The following is a 15,999-nucleotide window of genomic DNA, read 5'->3' on the forward strand; positions in this document are numbered from 1 at the left end:
TGTCAAATCTTTCTGCTGAGTGCTTAGGGAAACTGAGGCACAGTTGTACACGATCTTAAAAATGAGGCTAATGATACTGCCCTCTTTGTAAAGTGCTTTGAGAGATACTGATGAAAAGTCCTAGACAAGAGTTTGGTGGTATTTATTTACTTATTTATTCTAATTATTCCTTCCAATGTGCATTACCTTGCATTTGTCAATGCTGAACTTCATCTGCCGTTGCACTGTGCATTCACCTAAGTCGTACTGCAGTTCAGGAAAGCATCCCCATTGAGGAGAGTACTTTAAACGTGTGTCTATGTGCTGTCTTGAATCAGGGCTTATGCTAGGTCATAGAATCATAGAATATCAGGGTTGGAAGGGACCCCAGAAGGTCATCTAGTCCAACCCCCTGCTCAAAGCAGGACCAATTCCCAGTTAAATCATCCCAGCCAGGGCTTTGTCAAGCCTGACCTTAAAAACCTCTAAGGAAGGAGATTCTACCACCTCCCTAGGTAACGCATTCCAGTGTTTCACCACCCTCTTAGTGAAAAAGTTTTTCCTAATATCCAATCTAAACCTCCCCCACTGCAACTTGAGACCATTACTCCTCGTTCTGTCATCTGCTACCATTGAGAACAGTCTAGAGCCATCCTCTTTGGAACCCCCTTTCAGGTAGTTGAAAGCAGCTATCAAATCCCCCCTCATTCTTCTCTTCTGCAGGCTAAACAATCCCAGCTCCCTCAGCCTCTCCTCATAACTCATGTGTTCCAGTCCCCTAATCATTTTTGTTGCCCTTCGCTGGACTCTCTCCAATTTATCCACATCCTTCTTGAAGTGTGGGGCCCAAAACTGGACACAGTACTCCAGATGAGGCCTCACCAATGTCGAATAGAGGGGAACGATCACGTCCCTCGATCTGCTCGCTATGCCCCTACTTATACATCCCAAAATGCCATTGGCCTTCTTGGCAACAAGGGCACACTGCTGACTCATATCCAGCTTCTCGTCCACTGTCACCCCTAGGTCCTTTTCTGCAGAACTGCTGCCTAGCCATTCGGTCCCTAGTCTGTAGCTGTGCATTGGGTTCTTCCGTCCTAAGTGCAGGACCCTGCACTTATCCTTATTGAACCTCATCAGATTCCTTTTGGCCCAATCTTCCAATTGGTCTAGGTCCTTCTGTAGCCTATCCCTCCCCTCCAGCGTATCTACCACTCCTCCCAGTTTAGTATCATCCGCAAATTTGCTGAGAGTGCAATCCACACCATCCTCCAGATCATTTATGAAGATATTGAATAAAACCGGCCCCAGGACCGACCCCTGGGGCACTCCACTTGATACCGGCTGCCAACTAGACATGGAGCCATTGATCACTACCCGTTGAGCCCGACAATTTAGCCAGCTTTCTACCCACCTTATGGTGCATTCATCCAGCCCATACTTCCTTAACTTGCTGACAAGAATACTATGGGAGACCGTGTCAAAAGCTTTGCTAAAGTCAAGAAACAATACATCCACTGCTTTCCCTTCATCCACAGAACCAGTAATCTCATCATAAAAGGCGATTAGATTAGTCAGGCATGACCTTCCCTTGGTGAATCCATGCTGGCTGTTCCTGATCACTTTCCTCTCATGCAAGTGCTTCAGGATTGATTCTTTGAGGACCTGCTCCATGATTTTTCCAGGGACTGAGGTGAGGCTGACTGGCCTGTAGTTCCCAGGATCTTCCTTCTTCCCTTTTTTAAAGATTGGCACTACATTAGCCTTTTTCCAGTCATCCGGGACTTCCCCGGTTCGCCACGAGTTTTCAAAGATAATGGCCAGTGGCAGGTCCCTGCACAGTTCCTCATAGTTTCTCATGTTGATGAATCTAAATAATTTTGCCATGTCACTGCTCCCTTCCTTTTTTAGATTATTATAGGGGGATCTGATAGTTACCCTTATATTTAAATTTCTTAACACTTTCCATTATAAAAGATTTTTGTGACCTTGTCTTTGAGAAGGTGTCTTGTCTCCATTGTGTGCAGTGGGCCTTTGAAATTGGCGGGCCATAGCTTACAGGCTAAGGAAGGGCTCTTTTTTCTCCTGTGAAATTCTGTGGAGCTTTGGCTGAGGTATAAATGGTTAAAAAATCTGTTTTTCTTCTCTCTCTTGCATTGCTCAGGAAAACTTTGGCAGGCTGTCAAAATAATACCTAGCCGCACGGATATTCTGAGACTGAGCTTGCAAAGTTGCTGCAGCCGTAGCACACGCGGTAATGTGAACTCATAGGAGCTGTTGGAGCAGCTGAAGGGTGAAGAGAGCTGGGCTGGGCTCCCTCCACTGGAGTCAGCACACGGTCACAGTGATTCCTGCCCCCGTCAAGGGGCACCACTTAGGGTAGTATCACTAAGAGAACTGGCCAGGTTCCCTCAACCACCCTCTAAATGCAGCAAATGGTCCCAGCGAACTGTCTGCCCATCCCCACAAACCTCTCCACTCCTCTAGGTGCACCACCACATGGGGCTGGAGCTCCCCGCAATATCTGCATGGGGGGGGGGAGGGAAGAGAGAGAGAGAGAGAAGGGGGGACTGGACACTCCCCACCCAGAGTAATCTCCAGGACCAGCATCTGGACATGGCGTCCATCCTTCTCCTGTTGCCAGCTCCTGTAAGGTTACCCTGTAGCTCAAGTGGTAGCAGCTTGTGCTGTGCTGAAAGTTCAGAATTCAAAACCTGCTGATTCTGTCTGGTGGATTGTTACAGCTGCACACAATAGAATGTCATGTAACTTTTTCCTTTAAAAAAAATAAACTAGGAAATAACATACAAAAACCTAGGTTAAAAGAACTTTGTTAAGGGGCAAATTCAAACACTCCTAAGTAGCAAATGTCAGATTTATGTATTATAATACAGTCTTTAATGACCTCATCACAGGCTATTTTTTTCCACAGGACCCCTGGCTCAGAGAGCGCATGGGGCGTGCAAAGGGCCGAAATAAGGTTGCACAGGCAACTGTAAATCTTGTATTTCCTAACTTCTGAGTACGTGATTTTGCCACCTGAATAATTTTCTTTTAACATCATTTTTGTATTTATTTAATAAAAATACAGAACACTGGGCCTAGTACAGAATCTTGGGGTACCTCATTGTTAACCTTTTGCCATATTGAAAAAGGGTCCATTTCTGCTTTCTTCTTGTCTTCAGACTCTTAGCCAGTTTCTAATTCATGAAAAAACTTTATATCTCACCATATAACCATAGGTTAGAGAGTAGCAGCCGTGTTAGTCTGTATTCGCAAAAAGAAAAGGAGGACTTGTGGCACCTTAGAGACTAACACATTTATTTGAGCATAAGCTTTCGTGAGCTTCATCGGATACATTCAGTGGAAAATACAGTAGGAAGATATATATTTATATATATACACACACAGAGAACATGAAACAGAGCCAGAAGAGTACCTAGAAGTCACCTACTACAGGACAGGCCCCTGTAGTAACAGAACACCAAAGAAAGTAACAGAACGCCACTAGCCGTCACTTTCAGCCCCCAACTAAAACCTCTCCAGCGCATCATCAAGGATCTACAACCTATCCTGAAGGACGACCCATCACTCTCACAGATCTTGGGAGACAGGCCAGTCCTTGCTTACAGACAGCCCCCCAACCTGAAGCAAATACTCACCAGCAACCACACAACAAAAACACTAACCCAGGAACCTATCCTTGCAACAAAGTCCATTGCCAACTGTGCCCACATATCTATTCAGGGGACCCCATCATTAGGGCCTAATCACATCAGCCACACTATCAGAGGCTGGTTCACCTGCACATCTACCAATGTGATATATGCCATCATGTGCCAGCAATGCCCCTCTGCCATGTACATTGACCAAACTGGACAGTCTCTATGTAAAAGAATAAATGGACACAAATCAGACGTCAAGAATAATAACATTCATAAACCAGTCGGAGAACACTTCAATCTCCCTGGTCACTTGATTACAGACCTAAAAGTCGCATTACAACAAAAAAACTTCAATAACAGACTCCAGGGAGAGACTGCTGAATTGGAATTAATTTGCAAACTGGATACAATTAACTTAGGCTTGAATAAAGACTGGGAGTGGATGTGTCATTACACAAAATAAAACTATTTCCCCATGTTTATTTTCCCCCCTACTGTTCCTCACACATTCTTGTCAACTGCTGGAAATGGCCCACCTTGATTATCACTACAAAAAGTTTTTTTTTCTCTCCTGTTGGTAATAGCTCACCTTACCTGATCACTCTCGTTACAGTGTGTACGGTAACACCCATTGTTTCATGTTCTCTGTGTATATAAAATCCCACTACTGTATTTTCCATTGAATGCATCTGATGAAGTGGGTTTTAGCCCACAAAAGTTTATGCTCAAATAAATTTGTTAGTCTCTAAGGTGCCACAAGTCCTCCTGTTCTTTTCGCATAGAACCATAGGCGCCAACTCCATGGGTGCTCCTGCCCTGGAGCTCCCATGGAAAAAAATGAGTGGGTGCTTAGCACTCCGCGGCAGCCAGCTCCCTCCCTCTCCCCTCAGCGCCTACCGTTTGCCGGCAGCCCTGCCGATCAACTCCCTACCCTCCCTCTGAGCGCCTCCCGCCCACCGCGATCAGCTGTTCTGCGGCGTGCAGGAGGCACTAGGAGGGACAGGGAGGAGCAGGGATGGGGTGTGTCCGGGGGAGAAGGCAGAACTGAGTGGGTAGGGGTGGGAAAAGGTGGGGTGTGGATGTAGTGGGGTTGGGAAGGGGTGGGGTGGGGCCTGGGGCCAAGCAGGGGGTTGAGCACCCCCGGAGCCCGGAGGAAGCTGACACCTGTGCGTATAACTATTTAGTGTTTTAATAACCTCTTATGAAGTTCTGATCATGGGTTTTTCATGGTCCTTAGTTATCAGCCACTCCTGCTGTATTTGTTGTTCTGTTGACATGCTGAAATGATTCTAGTAGAACAGAGGTATGCTTTTTCTTTTCGGAAACTATGCAGGTTTGTCCCTATCACTGTGTTAATCTGGGTGTTTTAAATAACATTCTATTTTAAATTATCATTTCAACCAATTTATCTGGTATTGAAGTAGAGCAGGAGTTCTTAGGCTCATATCTAGCAACATTTTGTTGTTTTAATTTAAAGACCAAATTTGCTACACTCTAGCCCTTTGAGGCACTGGCTGATTCTAAGACTATGTCTACACTACCAGTAGATCCGAGCTGCCTGCAATCAGGTCTAGTGAAGACCCACTAAATCGATCGCAGATGCGCTCTCCAGTCGACTCTGGTACTCCACTGGAAAGAGAAGAGTAAGGTAAATCGACGGGAGAGTGTCTCCCGTTGGTGCAGTGCAGTGTAGACACTGTGGTAAGCTGACCTAAGCTACTTAGGTTAGCTTACTGTGGTTGTGTAGACAAGGCCTAATGAGAGATTGCATGCTTAGTAGTAAGGGACTAAGGTGTGGTCTACACTAAATAGGTCGATGTAAGGCAGCTTATGTCGACCTAATTATGTCAGTGTATACACTACATCCTTGTCACACCGTTGTAAGTGCCCTACTACACGGACTTAATAATTCCAGCTCCATGAGAGGCGTAGGGCTTGTTGTAAATTAGGGCAACACAATATGTGTGTTTCAGAGGAACAGCCGTGTTAGTCTGTATTCGCAAAAAGAAAAGGAGTACTTGTGGCACCTTAGAGACTAACCAATTTATTTGAGCATGAGCTTTCGTGAGCTACAGCTCACTTCATCAGATGTTTACCGTGGAAACTGCAGCAGACTTTATATACACACAGAAATCATGAAACAATACCTCCTCCCACCCCACTGTCCTGCTGGTAATAGCTTATCTAAAGTGATCAACAGGTGGGGCCATTTCCAGCACAAATCCAGGTTTTCTCACCCTCCACCCCCCCACACAAATTCACTCTCCTGCTGGTGCTAGCCCATCCAAAGTGACAACTCTTTACATAATCAAGTCGGGCTATTTCCTGCATAGATCAAGGTTTTCTCACATCCCCCCCACCCCCATACACACACAAACTCACTCTCCTGCTGGTAATAAGCTCATCTAAACTGACCATTCTCCAGGTTTAAATCCAAGTTAAACCAGAACATCTGGGGGGGGGGTAGGAAAAAGCAAGAGGAAACAGGCTACCTTGCATAATGACTTAGCCACTCCCAGTCTCTATTTAAGCCTAAATTAATAGTATCCAATTTGCAAATGAATTCCAATTCAGCAGTTTCTCGCTGGAGTCTGGATTTGAAGTTTTTTTGTTTTAAGATAGCGACCTTCATGTCTGTGATTGCGTGACCAGAGAGATTGAAGTGTTCTCCGACTGGTTTATGAATGTTATAATTCTTGACATCTGATTTGTGTCCATTTATTCTTTTACGTAGAGACTGTCCCAGTTTGACCAATGTACATGGCAGAGGGGCATTGCTGGCACATGATGGCATAGATCACATTGGTGGATGTGCAGGTGAACGAGCCTCTGATAGTGTGGCTGATGTTATTAGGCCCTGTGATGGTGTCCCCTGAATAGATATGTGGGCACAATTGGCAACGGGCTTTGTTGCAAGGATAAGTTCCTGGTTAGTGGTTCTGTTGTGTGGTATGTGGTTGTTGGTGAGTATTTCCTTCAGGTTGCGGGGCTGTCTGTAGGCAAGGACTGGCCTGTCTCCCAAGACTTGTGAGAGTGTTGGGTCATCCTTTAGGATAGGTTGTAGATCCTTAATAATGCGTTGGAGGGGTTTTAGTTGGGGGCTGAAGGTGACGGCTAGTGGCGTTCTGTTATTTTCTTTGTTAGGCCTGTCCTGTAGTAGGTAACTTCTGGGAACTCTTCTGGCTCTATCAATCTGTTTCTTTACTTCTGCAGGTGGGTATTGTAGTTGTAAGAAAGCTTGACAGAGATCTTATAGGTGTTTGTCTCTGTCTGAGGGGTTGGAGCAAATGCGGTTGTATCGCAGAGCTTGGCTGTAGACGATGGATCGTGTGGTGTGGTCAGGGTGAAAGCTGGAGGCATGCAGGTAGGAATAGCGGTCAGTAGGTTTACGGTATAGGGTGGTGTTTATGTGGCCATTGTTTATTAGCACTGTAGTGTCCAGGAAGTGGATCTCTTGTGTGGACTGGACCAGGCTGAGGTTGGTGGTGGGATGGAAATTGTTGAAATCATGGTGGAATTCCTCAAGGGCTTCTTTTCCATGGGTCCAGATGATGAAGATGTCATCAATATAGCGCAAGTAGAGTAGGGGCTTTAGGGGACGAGAGCTGAGGAAGCGTTGTTCTAAATCAGCCATAAAAATGTTGGCATACTGTGGGGCCATGCGGGTACCCATAGCAGTGCCGCTGATCTGAAGGTATACATTGTCCCCAAATGTGAAATAGTTATGGGTAAGGACAAAGTCACAAAGTTCAGCCACCAGGTTAGCCGTGACATTATCGGGGATAGTGTTCTTGACGGCTTGTAGTCCATCTTTGTGTGGAATGTTGGTGTAGAGGGCTTCTACATCCATAGTAGCCAGGATGGTGTTATCAGGAAGATCACCGATGGATTGAAGTTTCCTCAGGAAGTCAGTGGTGTCTCGAAGGTAGCTGGAGTGCTGGTAGCGTAGGGCCTGAGGAGGGAGTCTACATAGCCAGACAATCCTGCTGTCAGGGTGCCAATGCCTGAGATGATGGGGCGCCCAGGATTTCCAGGTTTATGGATCTTGGGTAGTAGATAGAATATCCCAGGTCGGGGTTCCAGGGGTGTGTCTGTGCGGATTTGATCTTGTGCTTTTTCAGGAAGTTTCTTGAGCAAATGCTGTAGTTGCTTTTGGTAACTCTCAGTGGGATCATAGGGTAATGGCTTGTAGAAACTCGTGTTGGAGAGCTGCCGAGCAGCCTCTTGTTCATATTCCGACCTATTCATGATGACAACAGCACCTCCTTTGTCAGCCTTTTTGATTATGATGTCAGAGTTGTTTCTGAGGCTGTGGATGGCATTGCGTTCCGCATGGCTGAGGTTATGGGGCAAGTGATGCTGCTTTTCCACAATTTCAGCCTGTGCACGTCGGCGGAAGCACTCTATGTAGAAGTCCAGTCTGCTGTTTCGACCTTCAGGAGGAGTCCATCTAGAATCCCTCTTTCTGTAGTGTTGGCAGGGAGACCTCTGTGGATTAGTATGTTGTTCAGAGGTATTTTGGAAATATTCCTTGAGACGGAGACGTCGAAAATAGGATTCTAGGTCACCACAGAACTGTATCATGTTCGTGGGGGTGGAGGGGCAGAAGGAGAGGCCCCGAGATAGAACAGCTGCTTCTGCTGGGCTGAGAGTATAGTTGGATAGGTTAACAATATTGCTAGGTGGGGTGAGGGAACCATTGCTGTGGCCCCTTGTAGCATGTAGTAGTTTAGAAAGTTTAGTGTCTTTTTTCTTTTGTAGAGAAGCAAAGTGTGCGTTGTAAATGGCTTGTCTAGTTTTAGTAAAATCCAGCCACGAGGAAGTTTGTGTGGAAGGTTGGTTCTTTATGAGAGTATCCATTTTTGAGAGCTCATTCTTAATCTTTCCCTGTTTGCTGTAGAGGATCTTGATCAGGTGATTCCGCAGTTTCTTTGAGAGCGTGAGGCAAAGGGCCTAATAACATCAGCCACACTATCAGAGGCTCGTTCACCTGCACATCCACCAATGTGATCTATGCCATCATGTGCCAGCAATGCCCCTCTGCCATGTACATTGGTCAAACTGGACAGTCTCTACGTAAAAGAATAAATGGACACAAATCAGATGTCAAGAATTATAACATTCATAAACCAGTCGGAGAACACTTCAATCTCTCTGGTCATGCAATCACAGACATGAAGGTCGCTATCTTAAAAAAAAAAACTTCAAATCCAGACTCCAGCGAGAAACTGCTGAATTGGAATTCATTTGCAAATTGGATACTATTAATTTAGGCTTAAATAGAGACTGGGAGTGGCTAAGTCATTATGCAAGGTAGCCTGTTTCCTCTTGCTTTTTCCTACCCCCCCCCCCAGATGTTCTGGTTTAACTTGGATTTAAACCTGGAGAATGGTCAGTTTAGATGAGCTATTACCAGCAGGAGAGTGAGTTTGTGTGTGTATGGGGGTGGGGGGGATGTGAGAAAACCTTGATCTATGCAGGAAATAGCCCGACTTGATTATGTAAAGAGTTGTCACTTTGGATGGGCTAGCACCAGCAGGAGAGTGAATTTGTGTGGGGGGGTGGAGGGTGAGAAAACCTGGATTTGTGCTGGAAATGGCCCACCTGTTTGATCACTTTAGATAAGCTATTACCAGCAGGACAGTGGGGTGGGAGGAGGTATTGTTTCATGATTTCTGTGTGTATATAAAGTCTGCTGCAGTTTCCACGGTAAACATCTGATGAAGTGAGCTGTAGCTCACGAAAGCTCATGCTCAAATAAATTGGTTAGTCTCTAAGGTGCCACAAGTACTCCTTTTCTTTTTGCGAATATGTGTGTTGACACTGCATTACTTACATCAGCCCTTGGCTATCTTCGGAAAGATAGTCGGACAGCTAGAGCCCTCTGCTTCTGGTGGGGAATGGGGAGGCAAGAGCCCAGGGGCAGCTGGGCTCCCAGCAGGGAGCTGCGCAGAGCTGAGTCTCCTGTCTCAGTCAGTGGAAGTGCTCCTGGTGAGGATGCACACCACCAACAGAAGGAGGGTATTGTGGACATCAGCCACTGCAGTGATTACTGTGGTGGCTATAAGTCGACTTAAGTCTGTAGTGTAGATGTGCCCTGAGATTCAGAGATCCCAAATCTACTAATATTCTCAATTACTTGTGATGGAAACAAATCGGCTACGCATCCTAGGAATTGCTTTTTGAATCACTCCTCTCGTTTTCCCTTTCTTTGTGCCATGGTTAAACGTCTTGTCCCTTTCAAGGCTCTGCACCACTCCACCCTGCTGTCCTCCTCCTGCCCAAACCTTCTAGATAGGCTCTTTGCAACTTTCTCCCTTCCACTGTCATGTTCCCACTTGTTTTCTAGCAGTCCCTTGCATCTGTCAGCCCCTCTCTGTCCAGTGCACCAGGTCCCCCCACCTTCAAATACCTCTTGAAAGCACACTTTCCCCAGGATGTCTTTTGCTACTAATCCTCTGCACTAAGAAGTGTCTTTATTGATGTACTTAAAAACAAAAATGTGCCCTGCTTTTCAACAAATCTCTCTTCAGATCATGCTGTGCATTTTTGGACTGCACTGTATTGTTTGTCTAAATTATAACTGCACAGTGCTGGGTCCCCCTCAGTGATTTCTAATGCCCCAAGCATGCTGCTGGAGTTTAATAAATAATATCCTCTTTATTAAACTTCTGTTCCAGACAGAGCATCCAATGAAAAATTCTCAAGTAATGGAGGAGCTCACAATATTGAAAATAGAACGCAAAACTTAGAGACTAGCTCTTTGAATTGTTCAAAAACACATGACCATTTTGTGCACTGGTTCAGTGATTTAGCTTTGCATAAAATTGCCACTGAAATTCCATTTGAGACCATTTTACTTGTGTGAACTTACAGTATAGAACCTGAAGAGAATTAAAAGTCTCTGCCAATGGTGCGTATGCTGTTATAAATTGCTCTGGCCAAGGGCTAGAGCAGGGGACTGGGAGTCAGAAACTCTGAGATAGCGCGTTTACTCTTCCACTGACTCTGTGTAACTTGGGCAAGTCACTAAAACATCTGTACCTCAGTTTTTCTTTCTGTAAAATGGGGAAGGTAAAAGTTGTCTGTGGGAAGTTGTGAGGATCAGACTTTATGAAAGGCCTTGAGGTCCTTAGGTGAAAGGTGCTTTCTAAGTGTGAAGCACTGTCACAATGAATTATTTAATAGAGATACTGTTAGCTGGGGTTTGAAATGTGAAAGTTTCATGCCCCTAGCTCACTGGGTTGACATGAGTGTATTCTATGGAGTCTAGTTGAAAGCTGTGGTCAGGCCTCACTGTCACAGTAGTTAGCTCTGTATTCCTTTTTCTGAGTTTGACTGGCTTATGGATTGTGTGACTGACTTTGTCTCCAAAATATTATCACTTCATTTCAAACCACTGACCCAAGATCCTGAGGTGGTATTTAGGAGAGTTTGCTTCAGCTTTTGATAATAGGGTGAACAAGCTTTGGAAAGTAAGCACTTGCTACTTCTTAAGGTTATCAGGAAACTGTCAAATAACAAAGAAGCCTTAAAAACCCATTCTGTGAAATAAAGAATGAAACCTCCCTCTTCTATTCTCACAATCAGTTAGCGGAATAACAGATTGTGTGTGAGCATCAGCTGCAGCACATCCTGCCTGAGTGACATGTCAAGAGGGCATGGAAGAGGGTGAGTCCTCTAAGACCCATTAAATGAAGCTGAGAAGTAACATGCATCATGGATACAATCCTTTCCCAAATCCCCACCCTTTTAAGGAAACCCATTATACTCAAAGTCAGAGCTCAGTCTGACCATTTTGGAAAGGTGGCAAGTTAGCACGCCCAAGGTTAATCGTGACTGACCTCTGCATTTATCAGCTTGAAATTCTGTTCAGTCTCCTACGTGACTAAATTACTACTACTCTGATAGATGAGGTTCAGTTCAGCGGAAGTTGCTTGCTGTGGTGGTGTTGTGAGCTATTGTATTTGATATACATTGCCCTCTGCCCCCTTTCTGAGTCCAGATTGCTGCATGAACGGTCACTTTTGGGTTTCATGTCTATTCATACTGTAATTAGAAAATGTGGTACCTAGTGGCAGAGTGTGAATGTACACGCACGGCTCTCCTATGAGCAACTGAGCACCATGTGACCCCAGCCTTCTTATGCTGTTCTGATCTTTCAAGTCATTCTCTGTTGTGACTGTTTGTCAGGTGACTCAGGTCACTACAATGCACATTATTTACACCACTGATAATCTCACACTGCATTTGTGTCAATTAACCATAGCACAAAACTGACAATTTAGAGTTTAAAGAGACAAGGTGGGTGAAGTAATAACTTTTGTTGGACCAACTTCTGTTGGTGAGAGAGGCAAGTTGGCAGAGTAAAAGCTATTATCTCACCCAGCTTGTCTCTCTAATATCCTGGGACTGACACGGCTACAACTACACCACATACAATTAGAGTTTAAAACATTCCTCTGAAACAGCCATAGTATTGTGTGCATGTGTGACCGGATGGACTACCCTTTCTATTTAGACAAAGCTCTGGAGTGCTAAAACATAGAGTATGATTTTAATGTTAATTGAGCCTCTTGCTTGGGAGAGAGAGAAGCCCTCAGTAAAGGTTTCAAACTTTATAAATGCAAATTATTATGACAGGTTTCAGAGTAGCAGCCATGTTAGCCTGCATCCGCAAAAAGAAAAGGAGGACTTGTGGCAACTTAGAGACTAACAAATTTATTTGAGCATAAGCTTTCGTGAGCTACAGCTCACTTCATCGGCTGCATTCAGTGGAAAATACAGTGGGTAGATTTATATACACAGAGAACATGAAACAATGGGTGTTACCATACACACTGTAACCAGAGTGATCAGCTAAGGTGAGCAATTACCAGCAGGACAGTATCTGTCGAGCAGTGGCGGTCCTAGGAGGGCATACTGTGTGTGTTGGGACATACTGATGAAATATGTGAGATTCAGTTCTCTGTGGGAGTTTGAGTCTCTGGATTGGACTTGTGAGTTGCATTGCTGTCTGGGGGCCAGATTCTGATATATTTAGTCGTGCTGAGAAGTACCTTACTTCATGAGTGCTCCCACTGATTTCAATGCAACTGCTTGTAGAGTAAGGCACTACTCAGTGTGAGTAAAGGTGACAGAATCTGGCCCTATGTATATAATATTATCTATGCCCTGTATGTCAGTATAGAAATGGCAGCTGTCCAAAGCTCCTGAGCATCCATACAGCATGCGGTTTTGCTAGGTATGATCACAAAGCAAAAATTCTTTAAAGTTTTCCCCTCACATGTTTTCACTGTTTTTGTTTTTTCCCTCTAGTTTTTTTTTTTTTTTACTGATTTATTCATACACAACATTTAAGGCTCCAGGATTCCATTGATCCAGCTGCCTTTGCACGACACCTGAACAACTATGAGGCTTTTGGTAATTTCAGCCAGCTGTATGTTCCAAGCACAAATACATCACAGTTTAGTTCCTCAGGAAGTTAGAATTAAAAGACGAAACTGGATTGCTGATGTCATACTGAGAACAAACTTTGTGTTCTCCTTTAGGAAATGAGTTGTACTGGGGATTTGATCAGTAGAAGACTGGAATACTCACTTCCTTTCCTTTGTAGATAGTTCAGAGTAAAGATGTCCAGGGATGTCAGGCTGACTTTTGCATCCTGCACAGTACAGTTGAGTTAGAGGGTATACCGTTTCTTACTGCTCCGTTGAGAGGAGGGGATGTCAGGAGGATGTAGTCAGGTGGGAGGGTGCAATAGGGCTCCTGCCACTGGTAGAGAAGACAGAGGGAGGACATGTGTTAGATACTGGGGGGGTTTATCTTTAAAGGTGTGTGGAATGGAGGGAGGCAGGTGTCTCACAGCAAAGCACTGGGTGGGGAAAATTGAGGTTGCAGACAGTTGCTGGGAGGGCATACTGACAATGTGGGCTTACTGCATATGTCAGATATGCCTGGGGGAAGGCGTGTGTGAACGCTGCATGCCCAGCTAGCACGGGTATAAATAACAGTGTAGACGGTGAGGTATGGCTTAGGCCAGTAGACTGCCCTACGTAGATCTCTACATACCCAAATAGTGCTTTATGCTGCTGGCAGGGGGAAGGCAGTAGGGAAAGGCTCTGGCCACTCCTCCCTGACAGGGCCTTACCCTCCATTCCCCCCCTGCCTGAGCCTTTCACTACTATGTGTAGCTACACACTGCAGTGAGTGTGGACACAGCTTGCCTTTCATTGTGGCGTGTAGCTACACGTATCCTGCATGCTCTGCAAGTGTGTAGAGACTGTCTAAGGCTGATTCCTTATGAATACAGCAAGCAACATGAGCTACTACAGTATCCAAAAACAAAGAGGAGTACTTGTGGCACCTTAAAGTGTAACAGATTTATTTGGGCATAAGCTTTCGTGGGCTAAACCCACTTCATCAGGTGCATGGAGTGGAAAATACAGTAGGCAGGTATATATACACAGCACATGAAAAGATGGGAGTTGCCTTACCAAGTGGGGGGTCAGAATCCAAGTACTTCACCTGATCTCCCCCTCTACTTTGCTTTTAATAAGGCTTAATTATTAAAGGCTTCCTGACCTAGGGCTTCCTCAACACTTTTGTGCACCTACAGTACAGTGGAGAGGGCAATGTGATAGTTTCATCTCTTCCTCCTTTGAGCTGCATAGCTTAAGCTCTCAAGGCAAACTTATTGTATAGGAAATTGTTCTCATGTAATGAGAACAGGGAAGTAATCTTTATCATAGAGGAACCCAGGGACGAAAGAGTGATTAGATTTGAAAGCAGAGTTGTATATGCTAGTGGCAGCTGTATAAGCATTAAGGTGCCCAACACTGAGGTAATAACTTCTGGTTCTGTTTGTGGTAGGTTTGCTTTGTTTCTTTCTACATCACTTTAAAGAGATAGGAACATAGTGTTGTGGAGACGAAACTACGAAGTGTTTGAATAAAGCACATACAGACAGAGCTTTCCTTTATCTCAGAAATTCCAGCGTCGTCTTCCTCATCATGTATGCGTAGGGGGTCCCCTTTCTCCCCTCTTCACCGGACAAGACCATCATTACAGACGTGTCTCTACTAGATTGTGGAGCCCATATGGGCAACCACACAGCACAGGGAATGTAGACATCTTGAGAGTCCAGAATGCACAACAATGTCCTGGAACTACAGGCAATAGGGAAGACCTGCGAGTCCTTTCTTCATTTCATCTGCTCTCACCATGTCCTCATAATGTCAGACAACAAAATCTACATCAACAAACAAGGGGAGAGCAAGATCTCTGGAGCTGGTGCATCAGCAATCAGATCACCCTATCTGCAACCTACCTTCTGGGGACACAAAATGTGATCGCGGACTCCCTCAGCAGACACTTCGCAATCGACCACGAGTGGGAACTTCATGACACTGTGCTTAATGATATTTTCACTCAATGGGGAAACCAAACCAGGGTTCGATTCACTTCCCAGTCCAGCAACAAGTGAGTCTCATTGCTCCAGTGGAGTCCTAGGTTACTGCTCCCAGGGTAATGCTCTCCTTCTTCCCTGGTCAGACCAGTTCACCTGCGTCTTCCCTCTTCTACCGCTTCTGCCACAAGTGGTAGGACAGAGTGACAGTCATCCTGATCGTCCCTTTCTGGTCCAGACAGTTTTGGTTCTCCAACCTCCTGCGCCTGTCATCTCGTCCCCTGATTACCCTCACAATATTCTCTGAGCTTCTGGTCCCATGCAATGGCAGGATCAGACACCCCAATCCCCTACTGCTTCACCTTAGGGTGTGGTATTTGGATAGTCATCAGCTCTAGAACAGGCGTGCTCCTCTCTAATAGCAGAAAGGACTCAACTAGGAAATGTTACCATTCTAGCTGGAAATGCTTCTCATCCTGGATGCAGCAGAGAGTCGTTCTACCAGAAGCTATGTGTATCCCACTCATCCTAGACTATATTCTATCTCTGTAAACATTGGGCTTATCTCTCAGTTCCCTGAGAGTCCATTTGATGGCTATCTGTGCATTCCATCCCCCTACAGAGGGATACTCTGTTTTTGCGTACGTGCTAACCACTCAATTCTGGAAAGGCCGGATAAGGATTTTCCCACCTCCTTGAAAGATAACACCCCAAAGGGACCTGAATCCTATTCTTTCAGTTCTGATATGGCTCCTCTTTGAGCCCTTAGCGACTTGCTCCTTTTTGCTCCTCTCCATGAATGTCATCTTTCTCATAGCCGTCACATGGGCAAGGAGGGTTGGTGAACCTGGAGCAATGATGGCACGCACTCCATACACTATATTTCACAAAGATAAGGTTTCTTTACACCTACACCCCAAATGTATTCCTAAGTGGTTTTGGAATTTT

General features: G+C 45.1%; 1 protein-coding gene and 1 long non-coding RNA gene across 18 annotated transcripts in view; one reads left to right on the top strand and one right to left on the bottom strand.

The window, feature by feature from the left end:
* PNPLA7 (patatin like domain 7, lysophospholipase) overlaps nucleotides 1-15,999 on the top strand; it is a 439,100-nt gene that overhangs the window by 328,963 nt on the left and 94,138 nt on the right. The gene's annotated exons all lie outside the window — the stretch shown is intronic.
* LOC140899141 (uncharacterized) overlaps nucleotides 1-15,999 on the bottom strand; it is a 59,918-nt gene that overhangs the window by 42,010 nt on the left and 1,909 nt on the right. For 5 of the 6 annotated variants that reach the window (XR_012155228.1, XR_012155231.1, XR_012155227.1 and 2 more), the window contains 2 exons: nucleotides 14,608-14,895; nucleotides 13,245-13,418 (listed from right to left, as the gene is read on the bottom strand). This is a non-coding gene — a long non-coding RNA (uncharacterized lncRNA). The remainder of the gene's footprint in view (nucleotides 1-13,244; nucleotides 13,419-14,607; nucleotides 14,896-15,999) is intronic. The other variant, XR_012155230.1, reaches the window with a different exon arrangement.

The sequence above is a fragment of the Lepidochelys kempii genome, chromosome 16, assembly GCF_965140265.1.
Source record: "Lepidochelys kempii isolate rLepKem1 chromosome 16, rLepKem1.hap2, whole genome shotgun sequence".
Classification (NCBI taxonomy): domain Eukaryota; kingdom Metazoa; phylum Chordata; order Testudines; family Cheloniidae; genus Lepidochelys; species Lepidochelys kempii.